The sequence below is a fragment of the Oncorhynchus gorbuscha genome, linkage group LG15, assembly GCF_021184085.1.
Source record: "Oncorhynchus gorbuscha isolate QuinsamMale2020 ecotype Even-year linkage group LG15, OgorEven_v1.0, whole genome shotgun sequence".
Lineage (NCBI taxonomy): Eukaryota > Metazoa > Chordata > Actinopteri > Salmoniformes > Salmonidae > Oncorhynchus > Oncorhynchus gorbuscha.
Window position 1 is genome coordinate 69297174 of NC_060187.1, and position 24949 is coordinate 69322122.

Consider the following 24949-nt stretch of genomic DNA (forward strand, 5'->3'; position numbering starts at 1 on the left):
GACGTAACCCTCTAAGCTTCTGTAACGTTGAAATATGACGTCAGTCAGGAGACGTAACCCTCTAAGCTTCTGTAACGTTGAAATATGACGTCAGTCAGGAGACGTAACCCTCTAAGCTTCTGTAACGTTGAAATATGACGTCAGTCAGGAGACGTAACCCTCTAAGCTTCTGTAACGTTGAAATATGACGTCAGTCAGGAGACGTAACCCTCTAAGCTTCTGTAACGTTGAAATATGACGTTACATTTACCAGATTATTTCGTGTCAAGGTATTTACAGTGGGGTTCGAAATTATTGGCTACCTTTTCTAAGATGAACAAAAATGACTGCTTAAAATAAATTATTCAAATACTGAGCTATATTGTATAAATTATTATATTGGGAAATTATACAATTTCTGAGAGAAGGTAATATAAGAAAGAAAGAGAAAGTATTTTTTTTTTCTCAAACATTTAGGGGTAAAAAATATTGACACCCCTGTTTTCAATACCTTTTAATATCTCACCTTGCGAGAATAATGGCACTGAGCTTTTTCAAAGAAAAATATGAGTTGGATAACACATTGGGAGGGATCTTAAACCATTTCTCAATACAGAATCCTTCCAGATACGTGCTCCTATGGACTGCACAAATTAATTCAAACCACATGTTTTCAATGGGTTTCAAGTCCGGAAACTGAGATGACCATTGCAAAATTTGGATTTTTCAAAATAAATAGTGTACAATATAGCTCACTATTTCAATTATTTATTGAAAACATGTGGTTTGAATTGAAGAGGGCAGTCCATAGTGCATACTAAGGATCTGAAAGGATTCTGTATGGAGGAAGTTTCTAAGATTGCTCCCAATGTGTTTTCCAACTCATAAAACATTTTAGAAAAAGGCTCAGTGCCGTTATTGAAAGGTATTGAAAACCGGGGTGTCAATCATTTTGACCCCTACCTTTTCTCTTCAGCAATTGCATTATTATAAAATAATATAATTTTCTAACATTTGGGGAGATTACAATATAGCTCAGTATATTCATTATTTATTTTTGCTCACCCTAATTAAGGGCGCCAATAATGTCGGACCCCACTGTATATGAAGATAAAGGATAATGTGAAAAATGTTGCCTAATACCAGAATTGGACATGTCATTGCTTAATTGTGCTAGGCAGGTCAACTCAGTAAAGTGCAGTGTGAGTGTTTGAAAGAAAATATATACTTATTTTAACCCAGTTCTATTACTGAGAGAAGGCAGAGTGAAGGAGAAGGCACAGAGATGAGTGGGCTGACTGTGACTCACACACTGCTGCCACTGACCCGTAGCGTTCCCTCTGATAAACTCACATTATGTCTGCAGAGCCCCAGCGGCTCAGTACCACGCCAGCATGTCAGCATGCCCAGTAGGAGACAATCCCAATGTGTAGTCTGATGCTGTGTGACAGCAGAACTGGGCCTTTTCTACATAGGCCAGGATGCAATCCCAGGCACGTTACGGCGTTTGTGAAGCTCGCATTCATGGTAAATGCTACGAATGTCAGATGATAATTTCCAATTGAAAGCTATTTTCAAGTGGAAATTAGCTTTCAATGTAAAACACTGTGCGCTTCTAGACAACCTACGTTTGATGGTATCCCGGCCATAGTTTAACACGGAGGTAAGGGTAGACTCTCGTCCAATATGCCAGATACAAACATAACAAAGACATATTGTTGGAAGTTATGTGTTGAAATGGGTATCACCATCATCATCAAATATAACTGTGCAAGTGTTTATTTCACATAGAAATAACATAATAGATTTTATGCAATTGCATAAATTGTACTAAATAGTTTGGAAACATAAACATTGAAATAAATAATTCTCTCTACTATTATTCTGACATTTCACATTCTTGAAATAAAGTGGTGATCCTAACTCCCCTAAAACAGGGATTTTACTAGGATTAAATGTCAGGAACTGAGTTTAAATGTATTTGGCTAAGGTGTATGTAAACTTCCGACTTCAACTGTGTGTGTATATATATATATATATATATATATATATATATATATATATATATATATATATATATATATATATATATATATATATATATTTACTGAGTGTACAAAACATTACGAACACCTTCTCTTTCCATGATAGACTGACCAACAGTGGCGTGTGTTCGTGGACGCCAGGCTTTCCCAAATATTTGACCAATAAAGACGTTTAAATTATAAAATATTGTATATTATGTCTCTCCCTGTCACGACTACCGCCGACGAGCACCGTCCTACTAGCCACTACCGATCCCTTTTCGTGTATCTGTTGGTTTTGTCTGATTGGTTTCACCTGTGTGTTGTTTAGTTTATTAGTGTCTGTATATATAGTAGGTTGTCCCACCCTTGTTTTGTGCAGGATTGTTATTTGTCATCTATGTCTGTCGGTGTATCTTGTGTTCTTATTCTCCGGTTCGTCTTTTATCCTGTGTTGGATTGTTCACCCTGTGTGTATTAGGTTGACCGTGTTTCTTGTTCACCGGAGAATAAACTTTCATATCGCTATCTGCTCTCTGCGCCTGATTCCACCCACCTTGATTAGATGTGACAGAATCCCGCACCACCCATGGAATCAGCAGGAGCAGCAGCATCTCCTCTCCCATCGATGGAGGAGAGGGTCCTCCATCATACCAGCGTGATTCACCGGATTGGTTCTGCTATGGACCAAATGATGGAGAGAATGGATCGATGGGAGAGGAGTGGCCTCCCCACCTCATCTCTAGCAACCGCTTCTCCAGCACCTCCTGTTTCTGCGACCACATCTGGGTCCGGGGCTCTTCGGCTGACACTCCCACGCCCGTGTTGGCGCATCCGGACCCCTCTTTAGCGTTCATAATGGAGGTGGATGCGTCCGAGGCTGGGGTTGGAGCCGTGCTGTCCCAGCGCTCGGGCGTGCCATCCAAGCTCCGCCCGTGTGCTTTCTTTTCGAGCAAGCTCAGCCCAGCGGAGCGAAACTATGATGTGGGGGACCGGGAGTTGTTAGCTGTAGTCAAGGCTCTGAAGGTGTGGAGACATTGGCTTGAGGGGGCTAAATACCCTTTTCTCATCTGGACTGACCATCATAATCTCGAGTACATCCGGGCAGCTAAGAGACTAAATTCACGTCAAGCTAGATGGGCCATGTTTTTTACCAGGTTCCAGTTTACCCTCACATATCGGCCAGGCTCCCAAAACACCAAAGCTGACGCACTGTCTCGCCACTATGATACCGAGGAACGGTCAGTTGAGCCAACTCCCATCATTCCACCGTCATGTCTCGTGGCACCGGTGGTATGGGAGGTGGAAGCTGAGATAGAGAGGGCCTCACGGTCAGAGTCGGCTCCTCCTAACTGTCCAGCAGGGACCAAGTACGTGCCGAGGGTGGTCCGGGACAAGCTGATTCGGTGGGCTCATACTCTTCCCTCCTCGGGTCATCCTGGTATCAAGAGGACAGTGCAGAGTCTGAGAGGGAGATACTGGTGGCCCACATTGGCTAAAGACGTGAGATTTTATGTCTCCTCCTGCTCAGTGTGTGCTCAGAGCAAGGCTCCTCGGCACCTGCCTAGCGAGAAATTACAACCCCTCCCCGTTCCACAACGGCTGTGGACACACTTATCGGTGGATTTTCTTACCAACCTTCCCCCGTCCCAGGGGAAGTACTACGATCCTGGTCGTTGTGGATCGGTTTTCTAAGTCCTGTCGCCTCATTCCGTTGCCCGGTCTCCCTACGGCCCTGCAGACTGCTGAGGCTTTGTTTACCCATGTCTTCCGGCACTATGGGGTGCCTGAGGACATCGTCTCTGATTGGGGTCCCCAATTCACATCCAGAGTGTGGAGGGCGTTTATGGAGAGACTGGGGGTCTCGGTTAGCTTAACCTCAGGTTTTCACCCCGAGAGTAATGGGCAGGTGGAGCGCGTAAACCAGGATGTGGTCAGGTTACTGCAGTCCTATTGTCGGGACCGGCCTGGTGAGTGGGCAAGGTATGTTCCATGGGCCGAACTAGCCCAGAACTCCTTACGCCACTCCTCTACTAACTTGTCTCCTTTTGAGTGTGTGTTAGGTTACCAGCCGGTCCTGGCTCCATGGCATCAGAGTCAGACCGAGGCTCCTGCGGTGGAGGAATGGGTACAGCGCTCCAAGGACACCTGGAAAGCCGTTCAGGACTCATTACGGTTAGCGGGAGAACGGCAGAAGAGGAGCGCTGACCAGCACCGCAGTGAGACCCCCGTGTTTGCACCGGGGGACAGGGTCTGGCCCTCGACCCGAAACCTGTCCCTCCGCCTGCCCTGTCGGAAGCTGGGGCCGCAGTGTGTGGGGCCGTTCAAAGTCCTGAGGAGAATAAACGAGGTATGTTTGTGACGGCCCTGAATTTTTCTGAACGTCTCAGTGCAGCTCCTGCCAATAGGGCGCTTTCCCTTTAATTCCCTATTAAATAGCCAGCATCAGCTGCGCAAAATTGGGGTTGTGATGGAGACGTGACTGAGGATGTGTTCAACCCTCAGTTCCTGAAGCTTCTCTATTCCGTTGTTTTGTTGCCGTTAAACGTGTGTTTTGTTGCCTAATAGAGTTTACCCAGGATCGGATCCACTCTTTGCGTCCCTGGACTACACCTCTCCATTCTTCGTGGCCTTTCTCTGCTGGAGATCTGTTGGCTGACCGACTGACTACAACCTTTTTGTATAAGGTATTTCATTTGTTTTGATGTGATGTATACTGTGATTTATGTAGTTAGTTGTAGTGGAGGACTTAGTAAGAGTTGATACGCTTTAAAGTTCTGTGGTAAAATTAGTGTTATATTGATTGTATGATTAATACTGGGTTTACGCTACACGGAATGAACGGACAAACATTTCATGACAGAAGTCACTTGAGTTCCATGAACTCCTTTACCGGGCTGGACTCTTTTTAGGCCCGAGGTACAGGACATTTCTGGAGGAACCAGAACTCATTGTGATATTATTATATGTGTGTGTAATCATTGGTGTTGCTAATACAACCCACGCAAAAGAATATAGTTGTTTTTGAAGTTCATTCCAATGTTTTAAGGGCTTATGAAAAGTTTATATCCATCCTGACTTTTACATAAGTCCTTTGTATTGGTGGTAGACTTGACGGACCAGATGGGACTCATTCCCTCCCAAACCAAAAGGAGAAACCAATGTTTTCTCTGGTAGGCACAACCTACCTGGCACCCCTATAAATAATAACCTCAAGTCAAAACCGTTACATGTTACAGATTACAACTTCCTAGGTATTACCGTATTAACCCCTTGTTTCACGTGTCTATCCTCAGGCCGGTGGTGGCTGGTCCCCTGCAAGAAGGTGAGGTGCCTGAGGTCCCTCTGCCCCCTCTGGACATCGAGGGGTCCCCGGCGTACACAGTTCGAGTCATTCTGGATTCGAGACGCCGGGTGGGGGGCCTACAGTACCTCGTGGACTGGGAGGGGTACGGCCTGGAGGAGAGATGCTGGGTTCCGGTGAGGGACATTTTGGACCCTTCTCTCCTGATAGAATTCCACCGCTTCCACCCGGATCGCCCAGCACCTCGTCCTCCGGGTCGTCCTCGAGGATGGTGGCGGCGCACTGCAGGTGCCGCGCATCAGGGGGTACTGAAACGACTTCCGCCGAGGTTGGCTCTCCTGCCCGTTCGGGTGGTGCTCGGCGGTCGTTGTCACCGTCCTACTAGCCACTACCGATCCCTTTTCGTGTATCTGTTGGTTTTGTCTGATTGGTTTCACCTGTGTGTTGTTTAGTTTATTAGTGTCTGTATATATAGTAGGTTGTCCTGCCCTTGTTTTGTGCGGGATTGTTTATTTGTCATCTATGTCTGTCGGTGTATCTTGTGTTCTTATTCTCCGGTTCGTCTTTTATCCTGTGTTGGATTGTTCACCCTGTGTGTATTAGGTTGACCGTGTTTCTTGTTCACCGGAGAATAAACTTTCATATCGCTATCTGCTCTCTGCGCCTGATTCCACCCACCTTGATTAGACGTGACACTCCCTGTGTTTTCATAATTTTCTGTCAATTCGCAAGTGGCTGAATCTCACCAGAAAAAGTGAGGGAAACAGTGCTGTCTGGAGCAAAAGAGTATCACATGTTGCCGCTGTACCATTTCATTGATTGATGCCAGCAAATATTTGGCCTTCCTTGATAAACAAATGATACAATTATTTGCCAATCAGCGTTGAGCTGAGCTCAACTCTGGGTTGTCCTGGTGTAGCAAAACACCGCCCCAAGGGAGGCCTGTTTGGATTTGGCTTCAGACATTTCAAATCATTTCCTTTGCAAAACGCCATCTTCTGAAAAACGTGTCTGTTTCTGCTCTGCTTGTGTTGATGTCCTGCAGTATATTGCTTCCTAAATCAGTCCTTTCCTAAACCATGGATGGAGATGGGGATTTGGACTTGTGGTTTTGACTTGATTCTCTTTATAAATTGGGTAGTTTGAGCCTTGAATGATGATTGGCTGAAAGCCGTGGTATATCACACAGTATACCATTGGTTATGACAAAATAACCAAAATATATATATATATTGCTCTAATTACATTGGTAACCAGTTTATAATAGCAAAAAGGCTGTAAGGTTCTGTATTTATTTTCTTAGTCAACCTTGTGTTCTGTTTTGTTGTTCTTGAACGTAGCCCTGTTTATTTGTGTTCATTCTTTTTTTGCCTTTGTGAGGTATTGTTTGTTTTGACTCTACAAAGTGTTTTCCTCTCTTTGTGAGAACCCATTATAGCCTCCGGTCCTATTTTTGATTCACTTGCCTGTTTGCCTACCTGTGTATGACCATTGCCTGCCTGTGACCACGATTCCTGCCTTCTGTGAAATAAACACCTGCCGCGCTCTACGCGTGAATCTACACCTTTTTCTCCCTGAGTGTTCATTACAGAATACCTCACCTAAAAACGGAATGGATTTAGCGGAGATACAGCGGGGCCTAACCCAGCAGAGGAGCTTATGGAGGAAATCTGCCATCCTCTCCGCCAGCCTTGGAGATTATAACAGAACATGGCCAAGATGTTCAAATGTTCATAAATGACCAGCATGGTCGCATAATAACAAGGCAGAACAGTTGAAACTGGAGCAGCAGCACAGTCAGGTGGACCGGGGACAGCAAGGAGTCATCATGTCAGGTAGTCCTGGGGCACGGTCCTAGGGCTCAGGTCCCCCGAGAGAGAGAAAGAAAGAGAGAATTAGAGAGAGCATATGTGGGGTGGCCCGTCCTCTTCTGGCTGTGCCGGGTGGAGATTATAACAGAACATGGCCAAGATGTTCAAATGTTCATAAATGACCAGCATGGTCGAATAATAGTAAGGCAGAACAGTTGAAACTGGAGCAGCAGCATGGCCAGGTGGACTGGAGACAGCAAGGAGTCATCATGTCATGCAGGTGAAAGAGGACCCAAAAGCGACTTGGCGAAAACAGAGTCTTTAATCCAGTAAAGTAAATACAAACAAAAAACACAACTTTCACTCGAAATGACGAGGACAAACTGGAGACTCGATCTTGAACAGCAGGTGAACAGCAGGTTGCCTCGGGAAGGCACTTGAACCAGACAGACTCAGACACCTGCTCACCACGCAGCATCTGAGGAAAACACGACACGACAGGGCGATACACAAACACAGCACGGTGAATTCTAGACAAGGAACCGACAGGACAGGAACGGAACACAAAGGAAGAAATAGGGACTCTAATCAGGGGAAAGGATCGGGAACAGGTGTGGGAAGACTAAATGATTGATTAGGGGAATAGGAACAGCTGGGAGCAGGAACGGAACGATAGAGAGAAGAGAGAGCGAGAGAGTGAGAGAGGGATAGAAAGAGGGAAAGAACCTAATAAGACCAGCAGAGGGAAACGAATAGAATGGGAAGCACAGGGACAAGACAAGATAATAAATGACAAAACATGACAGTACCCCCACTCACCGAGCGCCTCCTGGCGCACTCGAGGAGGAATCCTGGCGGCAACGGAGGAAATCATCAATGAGTGAACGGTCCAGCACGTCCCGAGACGGAACCCAACTCCTCTCCTCAGGACCGTAACCCTCCCAATCCACTAAGTATTGGTGACCCCGTCCCGAGAACGCATGTCCATGATCTTATGTACCTTGTAAATAGGTGCGCTCTCGACAAGGACGGGAGGGGGGAGGGAAGACGAACGGGGGTGCGAAGAAAGGGCTTAACACAGGAGACATGGAAGACAGGATGGACGCGACGAAGATGTCGCGGAAGAAGCAGTCGCACAGCGACAGGATTGACGACCTGGGAGACACGGAACGGACCAATGAACCGCGGAGTCAACTTACGAGAAGCTGTCGTAAGAGGAAGGTTGCGAGTGGAAAGCCACACTCTCTGGCCGCAACAATACCTTGGACTCTTAATCCTGCGTTTATTGGCGGCTCTCACAGTCTGTGCCCTGTAACGGCAAAGTGCAGACCTCACCCTCCTCCAGGTGCGCTCACAACGTTGGACAAACGCTTGAGCGGAGGGAACGCTGGACTCGGCAAGCTGGGATGAGAACAGAGGAGGCTGGTAACCCAGACTACTCTGAAACAGAGATAACCCGGTAGCAGACGAAGGAAGCGAATTGTGAGCGTATTCTGCCCAGGGGAGCTGTTCTGCCCAAGACGCAGGGTTTCTGAAAGAAAGGCTGCGTAGTATGCGACCAATCGTCTGATTGGCCCTCTCTGCTTGACCGTTAGACTGGGGATGAAACCCGGAAGAGAGACTGACGGACGCACCAATCAAACGACAGAACTCCCTCCAAAACTGTGACGTGAATTGCGGGCCTCTGTCTGAAACGGCGTCTAACGGGAGGCCATGAATTCTGAATACATTCTCGATAATGATTTGTGCCGTCTCCTTAGCGGAAGGAAGTTTAGCGAGGGAATGAAATGTGCCGCCTTAGAGAACCTATCGACAACCGTAAGAATCACAGTCTTCCCCGCAGACAAAGGCAGACCGGTAATGAAGTCTAGGGCGATGTGAGACCATGGTCGAGAAGGAATGGGGAGCGGTCTGAGACGACCGGCAGGAGGAGAGTTACCCGACTTAGTCTGCGCGCAGTCCGAACAAGCAGCCACGAAACGGCGCGTGTCACGCTCCTGAGTCGGCCACCAAAAGCGCTGGCGAATAGACGCAAGAGTGCCTCGAACACCGGGATGACCAGCTAACTTGGCAGAGTGAGCCCACTGAAGAACAGCCAGACGAGTGGAAACAGGAACGAAAAGGAGGTTACTAGGACAAGCGCGCGGCGACGCAGTGTGCGTGAGTGCTTGCTTAACCTGTCTTTCAATTCCCCAGACTGTTAACCCGACAACACGCCCATAAGGAAGAATCCCCTCGGGATCAGTAGAAGCCACAGAAGAACTAAACAGACGGGATAAGGCATCAGGCTTGGTGTTCTTGCTACCCGGACGGTAAGAAATCACAAACTCGAAACGAGCGAAAAACAACGCCCAACGAGCTTGACGGGCATTAAGTCGTTTGGCAGAACGGATGTACTCAAGGTTCTTATGGTCTGTCCAAACGACAAAGGAACGGTCGCCCCCTCCAACCACTGTCGCCATTCGCCTAGGGCTAAGCGGATGGCGAGCAGTTCACGGTTACCCACATCATAGTTGCGCTCAGATGGCGACAGGCGATGAGAAAAATAAGCGCAAGGATGAACCTTATCGTCAGACTGGAAGCGCTGGGATAGAATGGCTCCCACGCCTACCTCTGAAGCGTCAACCTCGACAATGAATTGTCTAGTGACGTCAGGAGTAACGAGGATAGGAGCGGACGTAAAACGTTCTTTTAGAAGATCAAAAGCTCCCTGGGCGGAACCGGACCACTTAAAACACGTCTTGACAGAAGTAAGAGCTGTGAGAGGGGCAGCAACTTGACCGAAATTACGAATGAAACGCCGATAGAAATTAGCGAAACCTAAAAAGCGCTGCAACTCGACACGTGACCTTGGAACGGGCCAATCACTGACAGCTTGGACCTTAGCGGAATCCATCTGAATGCCTTCAGCGGAAATAACGGAACCGAGAAAAGTAACGGAGGAGACATGAAAAGAGCACTTCTCAGACTTTACGTAGAGACAATTCTCTAAAAGGCGCTGTAGAACACGTCGAACGTGCTGAACATGAATCTCGAGTGACGGAGAAAAAATCAGGATATCGTCAAGATAGACAAAAACAAAGATGTTCAACATGTCTCTCAGAACATCATTAACTAATGCCTGAAAAACAGCTGGCGCATTGGCGAGACCAAACGGCAGAACCCGGTACTCAAAATGCCCTAACGGAGTGTTAAACGCCGTTTTCCACTCGTCCCCCTCTCTGATGCGCACGAGATGGTAAGCGTTACGAAGGTCCAACTTAGTAAAGCACCTGGCTCCCTGCAGAATCTCGAAGGCTGATGACATAAGGGAAGCGGATAACGATTCTTAACCGTTATGTCATTCAGCCCTCGATAATCCACGCAGGGGCGCAGAGTACCGTCCTTCTTCTTAACAAAAAGAACCCCGCCCCGGCCGGAGAGGAAGAAGGCACTATGGTACCGGCGTCAAGAGACACAGACAAATAATCCTCGAGAGCCTTACGTTCGGGAGCCGACAGAGAGTATAGTCTACCCCGAGGAGGAGTGGTCCCCGGAAGGAGATCAATACTACAATCATACGACCGGTGAGGAGGAAGGGAGTTGGCTCGGGACCGACTGAAGACCGTGCGCAGATCATGATATTCCTCCGGCACTCCTGTCAAATCGCCAGGTTCCTCCTGAGAAGTAGGGACAGAAGAAACGGGAGGGATGGCAGACATTAAACACTTCACATGACAAGAAACGTTCCAGGATAGGATAGAATTACTAGACCAATTAATAGAAGGATTATGACATACTAGCCAGGGATGACCCAAAACAACAGGTGTAAACGGTGAACGAAAAATCAAAAAAGAAATAGTCTCACTGTGGTTACCAGATACTGTGAGGGTTAAAGGTAGTGTCTCAAATCTGATACTGGGAAGATGACTACCATCTAAGGCGAACATGGGCGTAGGCTTCTCTAACTCTCTGAAAGGAATGTCATGTTTCCGAACCCATGCTTCGTCCATGAAACAACCCTCAGCCCCAGAGTCTATCAAGGCACTACATGTAGCACCCGAACCGGTCCAGCGTAGATGGACCGACAAAGTAGTACAGGATCTTGATGGAGAGACTTGAGTAGTTGCGCTCACCTGTAGCCCTCCGCTTACAGATGAGCTCTGGCTTTTACTGGACATGAATTAACAAAATGTCCAGCAACTCCGCAATAGAGGCACAGGCGGTTGGTGATCCTCCGTTCCCTCTCCTTAGTCGAGATGCGAATCCCTCCCAGCTGCATGGGCTCAGACTCTGAGCCAGAGGAGGGAGATGGTTGCGATGCGGAGCAGGGAAACACCGTTGATGCGAGCTCTCTTCCACGAGCCCGGTGACGAAGATCTACCCGTCGTTCTATGCGGATGGCGAGAGCAATCAAAGAGTCCACATCTGAAGGAACCTCCCGGGAGAGAATCTCATCCTTAACCACTGCGTGGAGTCCCTCCAGAAAACGAGCGAGCAGCGCCGGCTCGTTCCACTCACTAGAGGCAGCAAGAGTGCGAAACTCAATAGAATAATCCGTTATGGACCGTTCACCTTGGCATAAGGAAGCCAGGGCCCTAGAAGCCTCCCTACCAAAAACTGAACGGTCAAAAACCCGAATCATCTCCTCTTTAAAGTTCTGGAACTTGTTAGAGCAATCAGCCCTTGCCTCCCAGATAGCTGTGCCCCATTCTCGAGCCCGGCCAGTAAGGAGTGAAATGACGTAAGCAACCCGAGCTCTCTCTCTAGAGTATGTGTTGGGTTGGAGAGAGAACACAATCTCACACTGCGTGAGAAAGGAGCGGCACTCAGTGGGCTGCCCGGAGTAGCAAGGTGGGTTATTAACCCTAGGTTCTGGAGGCTCGGCAGGCCAGGAAGTAACAGGTGGCACGAGACGTAGACTCTGGAACTGTCCAGAGAGGTCGGAAACCTGAGCGGCCAGGTTCTCCACGGCATGGCGAGCAGCAGACAATTCCTGCTCGTGTCTGCCGAGCATGGCTCCTTGGATCTCGACGGCAGTGTAACGAGCGTCTGAAGTCGCTGGGTCCATTCCTTGGTCGGTTCCTTCTGTCATGCAGGTGAAAGAGGACCCAAAAGCGACTTGGCGAAAACAGAGTCTTTAATCCAGTAAAGTAAATACAAACAAAAAACACAACTTTCACTCGAAATGACGAGGACAAACTGGAGACTCGATCTTGAACAGCAGGTGAACAGCAGGTTGCCTCGGGAAGGCACTTGAACCAGACAGACTCAGACACCTGCTCACCACGCAGCATCTGAGGAAAACACGACACGACAGGGCGATACACAAACACAGCACGGTGAATTCTAGACAAGGAACCGACAGGACAGGAACGGAACACAAAGGAAGAAATAGGGACTCTAATCAGGGGAAAGGATCGGGAACAGGTGTGGGAAGACTAAATGATTGATTAGGGGAATAGGAACAGCTGGGAGCAGGAACGGAACGATAGAGAGAAGAGAGAGCGAGAGAGTGAGAGAGGGATAGAAAGAGGGAAAGAACCTAATAAGACCAGCAGAGGGAAACGAATAGAATGGGAAGCACAGGGACAAGACAAGATAATAAATGACAAAACATGACACATCATGTCAGGTAGTCCTGGGGCATGGTCCTAGGGCTCATGTCAGTTGAAACTGGAGCAGCAGCATGGCCATGATTCCATCATCCCGTCCGAGTCTTCCAGAGCCCATGCAGTTGGGCCATTCTCGTCTCCTGTGTATCGAACGTCAAAGGCGGATCCAAGAAAGGCTCTGCCTATACTGTGGAGGGAAAGATCATCAACTCAGCCATTGCCTTGTTCGCCCCCAACGGAGAGATGAGAAGAGTCCCTCCGCTGCCATGCAGGTAGGCGTGTCCTTATTTCTAAATATCTCCCAGAAGCAATTCTCCATCCTAGTATTGATAACCGTGAAGTGGGTTACCCCTCCCTTAATAAGGATTAACACCCTGGACGGGCAGCCATTGGGAACAGGCTTCATTACACACCTGACACAGAGCGTCACCCTCCAGATTGGAGTCTTCCACACCGAAACCATTCAACTCATGGGACTCTCATTCCCCAAACAGCCATTCATCCTCGGACACCCCTGGCTTTGTCATCACGACCCTGCCATCTCGTGGCGACAAGGTGAACTACTGTCCTGGTCTTCTAACAGCTTCACCAGTTGTCTCAGCCTACCCTGCAGAGCCACCACCATTGAGGCATCTGCCTCTGCAGTGCCACTAGGATGGTGGCTCTGCAGGTTAGGCTGAGACAACTGGTGAAGCTGGTAGACGACCAGGACAGTACCATCCGAATACGCCCAGTGCAGCAATGTCTTCAGCAAAATCAAGGCCTCCACTCTGCCATCACATCGCCCAGGGGACTGTTCTATTGACTTACTCCCTGGAGTGTCCCCACCGAAGGGCTGTGTTTACCCCCTATCTATCCAGGAAAATGAGGCAATGGAGAACTACATTGATGAAACACTTAAACGGTTTCATTCATCCTTCTTCCCCAGCTGCGTCCAGCTTATTCTTCATTGTAAAAAAGGACGGTGGTCTCCGTCCATGTATTGATTACCATTCCCTGAATGACGTCACGGCCAAGAACCTCTTCCTCTGATCCCAGCGACCCTGAACAAGTGGGCCCTGCCAACAAACGGAACGTGAAACCTAATTACAGCCTATCTGGTGAAACTACACAGAGACAGGAACAATCACCCACGAAATACAAAGCGAAACTCAGGCTACCTAAATACGGTTCCCAATCAGAGACAACGAGAATCACCTGACTCTGATTGAGAACCGCCTCAGGCAGCCCAGCCTATACAACACCCCTACTCACCCGCAATGCCAATAATACAAAACCCCAATAAGTAAATACAACAACATAAACCCATGTCACACCCTGGCCTGACCAAATATATAACGAAAACACAAAATACAAGGCGTGACACCAAGGCGTGACACCAACCAAGTGGAGGTTTTTGGATATAAAAATAATTTTTATGGAACAAAACAAACATTTATTGTGTAACTGGGAGTCTCGTGAGTGCAAACATCCGAAGATCATCAAAGGTAAGCGATTAATTTAATTGCTTTTCGTGACCAATCTACTTTGCTGCTAGCTCTTTGTAATGTTTTGTCTGCTGAGAGAGCTGTCCTAACATAAACGCTTGGATAACTTTCACTGTAAAGCTTTTCTGAAATCTGACATGCCAGGTCGAAATTATTGCCAACCTTGATAAAGATGAGAAATAATGACTGTATAAAATTAATATTTAAAATACTGAGCTATGTTGTATGCTTAAAATAATATTTAGGGGTGTCAATAATTTTGACCCCTACCATATTACTTGTTAAACAAAATCTTTCTCTGAGTAATTTTATTAGTATAACTTAATTTCCCCTTTTTTAAAATTCAATATACCTATAGCTAAATATTTGAATTATTTATCTTTAAGAGTCATTATTGCTCATCTTTATCAAGGGTGTCAGTCATTTCAGACCTGTGTGTGTGTGGTACCAGTCAAACATTTGGACACCTACTCATTCAAGGGTTTTTATTTGTTTGTACTATTTTCTACATTGTATAATAATATTGAATACATCAAAACTATGAAATAACACATATGGAATCATGTAGTGACCCAAAAAGTATTAAACAAATCAAAATATATGTTATTCTTCAAAGTAGCCAACCTTTGCCTTGATGACAGCTTTGCACATCCTTGGTATTCTCTCAACCAGCTTTACCTGGAATGCTTTTCCAACAGTCTTGAAGGAGTTCCCACCTATGCTGAGCACTTGTTGGCTTCTTTTCCTTCTCTCTGCAGTCCAACTCATCCCAAACCATTTCAATTGGGTTGAGGTCAGGTGATTGTGGAGGCCAGGTCATCTGTTGCAGCACTCCATCACTCTTCTTGGTCAAATAGCCCTTATACAGCCTGGAGGTGTGTTTTGGGTCATTGTCCTGTTGAAAAACAAATGATAGACCCACAAAGTGCAAACCAGATGGGATGGCGTATCGCTCCTGAATGCTGTGGTAGACATGCTCGTTAAGTGTGCCTTGAATTCTAATTAAATCACTGACAGTGTCATAAGCAAAGCACCATCACACCTCCTCCTCCATGCTTCACGGTGGGAACCACACATGTGAAGATCATCCATTCATCGAATTTGCACTCCAGACCAAAGGACATATTTTCCACTGGTCTAATGTCCATTGCTTTTGTTTCTTGACCCAAGCAAGTCTCTTCTTATTTGTGTCCTTTAGTAGTGGTTTCTTTGCAGCAATTCAACCCTGATTTACTCAGTCTCGTCTGAACAGTTGATGTTGAGATGTGTCTGTTATTTGAACTCTGTGAAGCATTTATTTGGGCTGCAATTTCTGAGGCTGGTAACTCTAATGAACTTATCCCCTGCAGCAGAGCTAACTCTTTGTCTTCCTTTCCTGTGACGGTCCTCATGAGAGCCAGTTTCGCCATAGCGCTTGACGGTTTTTGTGACTGCACTTGAAAAAACTGACTGACCTTCATGTGTCATGGCTTATTTGAGCTGTTCTTGCCATAATATGGACTTGGTCTTTTACCAAATAGGGCTATCTTCTGTATACCACCCCTACCTTGTCACAAGACAACTGATGTCACAAAGTGCCGTACAGAAACCCAGCCTTAAACACCAAACATCAAGCAATGCAGATGTAGAAGCACCGCAAAGGGTGGCTACTTTGAAGAATCTCAAATATAAAATATATTTTGATTTGTTTAACACGTTTTTTTGGTTACAACATGATCCCATGTGTGTTATTTCATAGTTTGGATGTCTTCACGATCATTCTAGAGTATAGAAAAATAGTCTAAATAAATAAAAACCCTTGAATGAGTAGAACATGACGAGAAAAAAAAGCACGTCATCTGCAATATTTTTCACTCAATAAATTGTGTCTAAACATTTTCAGCGTTTTCTTACAGTACTATTGTGGCAGCTATTTGAGAAGTGCTGCAAAAGCACAATAAAAAAGAATAGTGCTGCCTGCTACCCAGGTATGCAGACATTATTCTGTCTGCCATATGCCTAGGGCTGCTGGAATGAGACATTAAATCGAAATGAGCTGACAGATGATACAGATCACTTTTAAAGTTTGGCTTTAAAACCTTTAACCTTTAATTGGTTGCTGCAGAGAAATTACAACTATGAAACTACATGAGCAGCTAGAGGAGAGAAAGCAATCTTACAATTCAAATCATTTGTGAAAAAACAAATCATTCTTTCAATAAATGATTAATGACAATACTTTTATGACAGGTAATATTTCCCTCCACAGTCATCTTGTGCAGCGCCAATAAAATAAAAACAAACAATTCTAAAAAGGGGAAGGAGAAGGACACTAGGATAAAAGACTAAATAATTAAGACGAATAGAGAGAGTTATTCTCTCCATCTCTCCGGTACCCTAATGACACAAACCCAAAGGATATGTCCGAAATGGCACCCTATTTCCCATAGTGCACTACTTCTGATCAGCGCCTTACGTGGGGAATATGATGCTATTTGGCATGTAGAACTACTGTAGCTTTGTTGCATTGCATAACTGAGTCTTGCCTCCGGACCCTGATGTTTTTAAGGCACATTTAGGCCAATTACGCAGTTTCACAGATGAATTCATAGTTACAAAAATCTAACATAAAGAGCTACAAAGACTCAATCCCACTATAGGACTATAACAAAGTGGTAGCACACATACTGTACAACAAACAATGCTACTATACTGTACTACAATATGTAATTGTATACTATAGGATTACTATACAACCGCTAGTCTCTCATCACAGCCCATTAAAATGTTAAAAGACATAATCCAGTAGTTGATTTGGTTCTGGGTGCTGAGACTTTACAACCTCACAAGCCTGGGACACTAAAATAGATCTGAAAAAAAATTGGACATGATGTCGTCATCAAGGCTAAGAGGATAGGTAGGGACTAGATCTCTTCCTTATTCCAGAGCTGCATAGACACATGCACTACAGGGACACACTGTGTCTCTGTCTGTTCGGATTGGGGAGTACAGTTCCACATCTACGGTCTCATATAGATTACAAAAGTCACTTTCTTTCTTACTCTAGGAATGACACTTATGCAACCCTTCACTTTGGCCAATTCAAAACAACACCATATATTTGATTTAATGTAACTTTAAATCTATACATTCAGATATTTTGTATTGTGATGAAGACTCAGAATAAACAGGTCTCAATTTATGAGATAATGTGTCAACCTCAACATAAAGAAAATGACGACATCACAACCGGATATTACTATCTCACTCATGCCCCAAAAATGAGTGCTTACATGAGCATGTTGAATTGCTCACTGGGATTATTCATAACCCTGTTATTTCATTTCCCAAAACATGACTAATATGCCCAATGGATACAGTGCAAAAAGAGATCAAATGGTGCAGATCTAACTGTTTAAATTATCTTAATTTGAATGATGCAGATGACACAGCAGTGTTGCCACGGCTAATCATATCCAGGCTGTACCATGGTTAGTCATATCCAGGCTGTACCATGGTTAGTCATATCCAGGCTGTACCATGGTTAGTCATATCCAGGCTGTACCATGGTTAGTTATATCCAGGCTGTACCATGGTTAGTTATATCCAGGCTGTACCATGGTTAGTCATATCCAGGCTGTACCATGGTTAGTCATATCCAGGCTGTACCATGGTTAGTTATATCCAGGCTATACTATGGTTAGTCATATCCAGGCTGTACCATGGTTAGTCATATCCAGGCTGTACCATGGTTAGTTATATCCAGGCTGTACCATGGTTAGTCATATCCAGGCTGTACCATGGTTAGTCATATCCAGGCTGTACCATGGTTAGTTATATCCAGGCTGTACCATGGTTAGTTATATCCAGGCTGTACCATGGTTAGTTATATCCAGGCTGTACCATGGTTAGTCATATCCAGGCTGTACCATGGTTAGTCATATCCAGGCTGTACCGTGGTTAGTCATATCCAGGCTGTACCGTGGTTAGTTATATCCAGGCTATACCGTGGTTAGTTATATCCAGGCTGTACCATAACTAGTTATATCCAGGCTATACCATAGTTAGTTATAGCCAGGCTGTACCAGTTAGTTATATCCAGGTTGTACCATGGTTAGTTATATCCAGGCTGTACCATGGCTAGTTATATCCAGGCGGTACCATAGCTAGTTATATCCAGGCGGTACCATAGCTAGTTATATCCAGGCAGTACCATAGCTAGTTATATCCAGGCGGTACCATAGCTAGTTATATCCAGGCGGTACCATAGCTAGTTATATCCAGGCGGTACCATAGCTAGTTATATCCAGGCGGTACCATAGCTAGTTCTAGCCAGGCTGTACCATACCATAGCCAGGATGTACCACACCATAGCTAGTTGTATCCAGGCTGTACCTTAGCTAGTGAACATGAAACCTTTTTCTTATTTAGCCAAATGTTTTTCACCCTGAAGAAAGGCTTTGTGGGAAGCTCAATTTGGCATCTGCAGTGTAACACGCAGCTAATAGTAGTGATGAAATGCTAGTCGTTGGATAACAAGCATACACAAAGATTTAAAAAGTAGCATCATCAAAACAGTTAATAATTTAGCTAAACATCACTAATTCACTATGTGACTAACGGGAAACGTCTTGGATGGGTCTTAATCCTTGTCTCACCTGGTTGCCGTAGCGTCCAGGTGAGCGTCACATCCTTTAGTGATTTTTCCCTTCTGGGGGTAGAAGATGAATATTTTCCCTGCGTTGCTGCTGGTGACAGCTACAAATCGATTCTCGCCCATTTTCCTGCTATGCTGCTAAAAGTAATTACACAAAATACTGAGTTTCAATATTCTGGATATGAATGACAAATTCCATATCTGTAACGGTTTTCTTCCGTCGAAGGAGAGGAAGACCAAAATGCAGCGTGGTTCGAGTTCATGGTTTTTAATAAGAGAAACTAAACATGAACACAATTACGAAACAACAAACGTGGCAAAATCGAAACAGTCCTATCTGGTGCAGAGAACACAAAGACAGGAAACAACCACCCACAAACCCCAACACAGTCCTATCTAGTGCAGAGAACACAAAGACAGGAAACAACCACCCACAAACCCCAACACAGTCCTATCTGGTGCAGAGAACACAAAGACAGGAAACAACCACCCACAAACCCCAACACAGACCTATCTGGTGCAGAGAACACAAAGACAGGAAACAACCACCCACAAACCCCAACACAGTCCTATCTGGTGCAGAGAACACAAAGACAGGAAACAACCACCCACAAACCCCAACACAGTCCTATCTGGTGCAGAGAACACAAAGACAAGAAACAACCACCCACAAACCCCAACACAGACCTATCTAGTGCAGAGAACACAAAGACTAGAAACAACCACCCACAAACCCCAACACAGTCCTATCTGGTGCAGAGAACACAAAGACAAGAAACAACCACCCACAAATCCCAACACAGTCCTATCTGGTGCAGAGAACACAAAGACAGGAAACAACCACCCACAAATCCCAACACAGTCCTATCTGGTGCAGAGAACACAAAGACAGGAAACAACCACCCACAAATCCCAACACAGTCCTATCTGGTGCAGAGAACACAGAAACAACCACCCACAAACAACACAGTCCTATCTAGTGCAGAGAACACAAAGACAGGAAACAACCCACAAACCCCAACACAGTCCTATCTGGTGCAGAGAACACAAAGACAGGAAACAACCACCCACAAACCCTAACACAGTCCTATCTAGTGCAGAGAACACAAAGACAGGAAACAATCACCCACAAACCCCAACACAGTCCTATCTGGTGCAGAGAACACAAAGACAGGAAACAACCACCCACAAACCCCAACACAGACCTATCTAGTGCAGAGAACACAAAGACAGGAAACAATCACCCACAAACCCCAACACAGTCCTATCTGGTGCAGAGAACACAAAGACAAGAAACAACCACCCACAAACCCCAACACAGACCTATCTAGTGCAGAGAACACAAAGACAGGAAACAATCACCCACAAACCCCAACACAGTCCTATCTGGTGCAGAGAACACAAAGACAGGAAACAATCACCCACAAATCCCAACACAGTCCTATCTGGTGCAGAGAACACAAAGACAGGAAACAATCACAAACCCCAACACAGTCCTATCTGGTGCAGAGAACACAAAGACAAGAAACAACCACCCACAAACCCCAACACAGACCTATCTAGTGCAGAGAACACAAAGACAGGAAACAACCACCCACAAACCCCAACACAGACCTATCTAGTGCAGAGAACACAAAGACAGGAAACAATCACCCACAAACCCTAACACAAAACAAGCTACCTAAATATGGTTCCCAATCAGGGACAATGACTAACACCTGCCTCTGATTGAGAACCATATCAGGCAAAGAATAGAAACGGACAAACTAGACACACAACATAGAATGCCCACCCAGCTCACGTCCTGACCAATACTAAAACAAGGAAAACACAAAAGAACTATGGTCAGAACGTGACAATATCTACTGGCATAATTAATCTGACCAAAGGTCAATGCTTAACAGTGCAGTAAGTGATTCAAAGCGTCACTCCAAAACTTGTCATTTTTTTGCCAGCGTTCTACAATGTTCATTTTTACAATGGCCTCTGGGTCAACCGACTAAGCGTTTTTCTGAGAGAAGGACAGAAATAAGTAAGCGAGGAAGAAAAACGAAAGAGGACAGAAAGAAAGCTAACCTGCTGCTACATCCACTATGACAGTGTGGATTGATTCTGACAGATGATAACTTCCTGGATGCACATAATACATTGCATAATATAAATGAGTATCTTCTCTTCTCACAGCAGCAATGTCACTTGGCACCTTTAAACTCCTGCTATAGAACTTATAGAACTCAACCGTCTGAAAATAGTAGCACTCGTTTTTGAAGGGCCTGTATCCTTGAAACAGACTAAGCCAAGTCCTGAACAACAAAATAGCTTTCAATGGAGAATCTCCATGAGAAACTAGCCTATGGTGTGTATAATAAAGAATGATGTGATATGCAGAATGAGAGGCCTAACTGACAACGCCCTTCTCCCAACTGACAGACATCCTGTCCTCCACTCCGTTGACTCCACTGGGGATCTTTGTAAAGTCCTCTTTGGGCTTCCTGACACACAGAGAATGTGCAGTTGTCTGTCCCAGTCACGCTGAGATCATCACTGGAAGAATGAAACAGAAGCATCTACATCACTAAACGGTAAGGCAGCCATCTTTACTGCCTGTCATTCATTCTATTGCACCGACAATATGCAGTTTCACTTCACTTTCCTTTGTTTTTCAAAGATTCCACTGTGTTTTCCACTGTTGATCACCTTCCCAGTTCCTGTGTTCCTGGCTGGTTGGTAACACTGTGTTACATGCACTCCACTCTGACATATATTATGAGATGTATGTTTAAACAGTCATGACTGTTGGGGTCATACGCTGATAGCACTAGACATGACTGCTAAAACATCTGTTATGTCATTGTTATGACAGTGTTATGGAGCACTTATGTGACAGAGGGTGCATGGAAGGTGTAACCTAATATGCTTTACTCAGGGAAAAGGGCAGAAGAGGGACAGTGAGAGCAGGTTTATATTGTTTAAGGCTCCACATACTTTGCCAGTAGGTCCATAAGGTGTCCCGTGGTGCTGGGGTCAGGCCTCAGAGGTGGGCCCATGACAAACTTGGCAGCGTGGGCCCAGTCTTTGTGCCAGCAGTGGGTGCCATCTGTACCCAGTCCTGCTGCTATGGGCTCTCCAAACACCGCATGGCCTGTTGGGGCACAACGATCTCTAAAACCATGCATACATGACATAGAACACCATCCATGTCATGTTGAGCCTCTCTTTCACTCTGTCTGTCTGTCTGTCTGTCTGTCTGTCTGTCTGTCTGTCTGTCTGTCTGTCTGTCTGTCTGTCTGTCTGTCTGTCTGTCTGTCTGTCTGTCTGTCTGTCTGTCTGTCTGTCTGTCTGTCTGTCTGTCTGTCTGTCTGTCTGTCTGTCTCTCTCTCTCTCTCTCTCTCTCTCTCTCTCTCTCTCTCTCTCTCTCTCTCTCTCTCTCTCTCTCTCTCTCTCTCTCTCTCTCTCTCTCTCTCTCTCTCTCTCTCTCTCTCTCTCTCTCTCTCTCTCTCTCTCTCTCTCTCTCTCTCTCTCTCTCTTTCCCACCCACAGTTCCTCCCAGCAGGCAGTGTCAGGCCCCCTCCCCATTCCTGCGTGCGTTGGACACCACCTTAGCGACAGACTTGCACATGACGTGGACCACATAGAGCGGGCAGTTGACAGCGTGTGCGATGGTGACGGCTCTCTGGGTGGCCTCAGTCTCCACCTCCTCAGGATGACACAACTCATCACCCTCCGGACCTATTTCACAGAAATAGTTTTAAAAAAGGTTATACAAGCATGAGCAGATTAGCATAGAATATTACACCGTGACGCAAACATGTTTTCCTCAGGTAGTGTTGAGGGAGGAAGCTGACACATGACATGCTTTTTGCCAACAGACAACGGGTTTGTTACAAATACTACTGTATGGAAGTTTAGTTGCTAATCGTTTACATGAAAGTTGTCTATAAACTCACTCTAAACATATGTACATTTATTGTGAGCATCTCCTGAATATTTTCTGTCACCAAAAAGACTTCAGATTGGGCATCTGCTGCCCTCTAGTGGTTATTCTACAGACCTCATCTTGGAAAGAAAGTTAACAATCCAGAGCTGGAACATTCCAACCTGAATCAAACGGAACTCAGTGTTGATCCTTGGACTTTTTGTGTAACTGATATTGTATTGAGGGAACACTGCTTTGAGTATCATTTCTGGTTAACACCGACCCACCTGTTCAGCTAAAACAGAGGACAGTTACTGTAATGAACCTTTCCCCTCAGACATTCACAAGGAACAAACAAAACAAGAGAGGTCAAATAGTTTCCGCCTTAGTTAATCATTTATTGTGCTCTTTGCGTCCACATTGCAGCAGCATTAAAAACATTCTCAGCAACACAACTTAATTTTCAAACTCGAGAAAGAATGAATGACAGAGGGGTAAAATGATCAATTATAAAATGATCAACATAAAAGCCATGAACTGTAATTCCAGTGTCATGAGATTGCAAAACATGACAGTGCAAAAAACATTTGGTTCGGTTCCTGTACCTCATATGAAGGAATGAGATGAGCTACTGTTCATGTGCCTTTATGTAGGCCATGACACGTAAATGGTACTCTTATACTCCTATATAAATGACATGACCAAATGACCGCCGATGATAAGAGTATGCTGGCTGTGTTCTAGGAAGGACCTCGATGACACACATGATAAGGTGAGATGAGATGAATGGGGGGGAACAGGATAGATAAAGATGAAGAAGACTGTGTGTCTGTTTGCTGTGGGTTTTGTAATACCAGCATGTATAGTAATAACATCCTCACGTCTGATATGTTACTGTCAGACATTATGTGATTTGACATCCCATAGTTATGTTGGTGCTGCAATAGAATCAATGTGTGGGCTCCTTATTTACCAACATGGGCAAAGAGTCTCAAAGACTCAAAGACACAACTAGATATCAACAGCTATCCACATCTGTGAAGATAGAAAACATGGCAGAGTGTCTTCAACGTCAATAGTTCAAGCACATACTGTGCTGCATAGATAGATGGAAATACAGGTACTTTATTAATCCCAAAGGGAACATTTCTTTCCAGTACCTTGGAAACACAAACTGTAGCTCACGTTAGGTATTTCACACACTCATGGGACTAAGTATTTCAGAACCAACTGTCAAATCTTACATCACCAAGAGTAAAACTTCATCATCTAGACTTGGCTTGGACAGGGTTAGTTTTACATGGCTTGGACAGGGTTAGTTTTGCATGGCTTGGACAGGGTTAGTTTTGCATGGCTTGGACAGGGTTAGTTTTGCATGGCTTGGACAGGGTTAGTTTTGCATGGCTTGGACAGGGTTAGTTTAGCATGGCTTGGACAGGGTTAGTTTAGCATGGCTTGGACAGGGTTAGTTTAGCATGGCTTGGACAGGGTTAGTTTTACATGGCTTGGACAGGGTTGGACAGGGTTAGTTTTACATGGCTTGGACAGGGTTAGTTGGACAGGGTTAGTTTTGCATGGCTTGGACAGGGGACAGGCTTGGACAGGGTTAGTTTTACATGGCTTGGACAGGGGTTTTTAGCATGGCTTGGACAGGGTTAGTTTTACATGGCTTGGACAGGGTTAGTTTTGCATGGCTTGGACAGGTTTAGTTTTACATGGCTTGGACAGGGTTAGTTTTACATGGCTTGGACGGGGTTAGTTTTACATGGCTTGGACAGGGTTAGTTTTACATGGCTTGGACAGGGTTAGTTTTGCATGGCTTGGACAGGGTTCGTTTTACATGGCTTGGACAGGGTTAGTTTTGCATGGCTTGGACAGGGTTAGTTTTGCATGGCTTGGACAGGGTTAGTTTTGCATGGCTTGGACAGGGTTAGTTTTGCATGGCTTGGACAGGGTTAGTTTTGCATGGCTTGGACAGGGTTAGGGTTGGCTTGGACAGTTTTTAGCATGGCTTGGACAGGGTTAGTTTAGGGTTAGTTTTACATGGCTTGGACAGGGTTAGTTTAGCATGGCTTGGACAGGGTTAGTTTAGCATGGCTTGGACAGGGTTAGTTTAGCATGGCTTGGACAGGGTTAGTTTTGCATGGCTTGGACAGGGTTAGTTTACATGGCTTGGACAGGGTTAGTTTTACATGGCT

At 45.4% G+C, this 24949-nt stretch overlaps 1 pseudogene; it reads right to left on the reverse strand.

The window, feature by feature from the left end:
- Positions 1-18832: 18832 nt before the first annotated feature.
- The window catches only part of LOC123997314, a 34591-nt pseudogene continuing 28474 nt past the window's right edge, over positions 18833-24949 (reverse strand).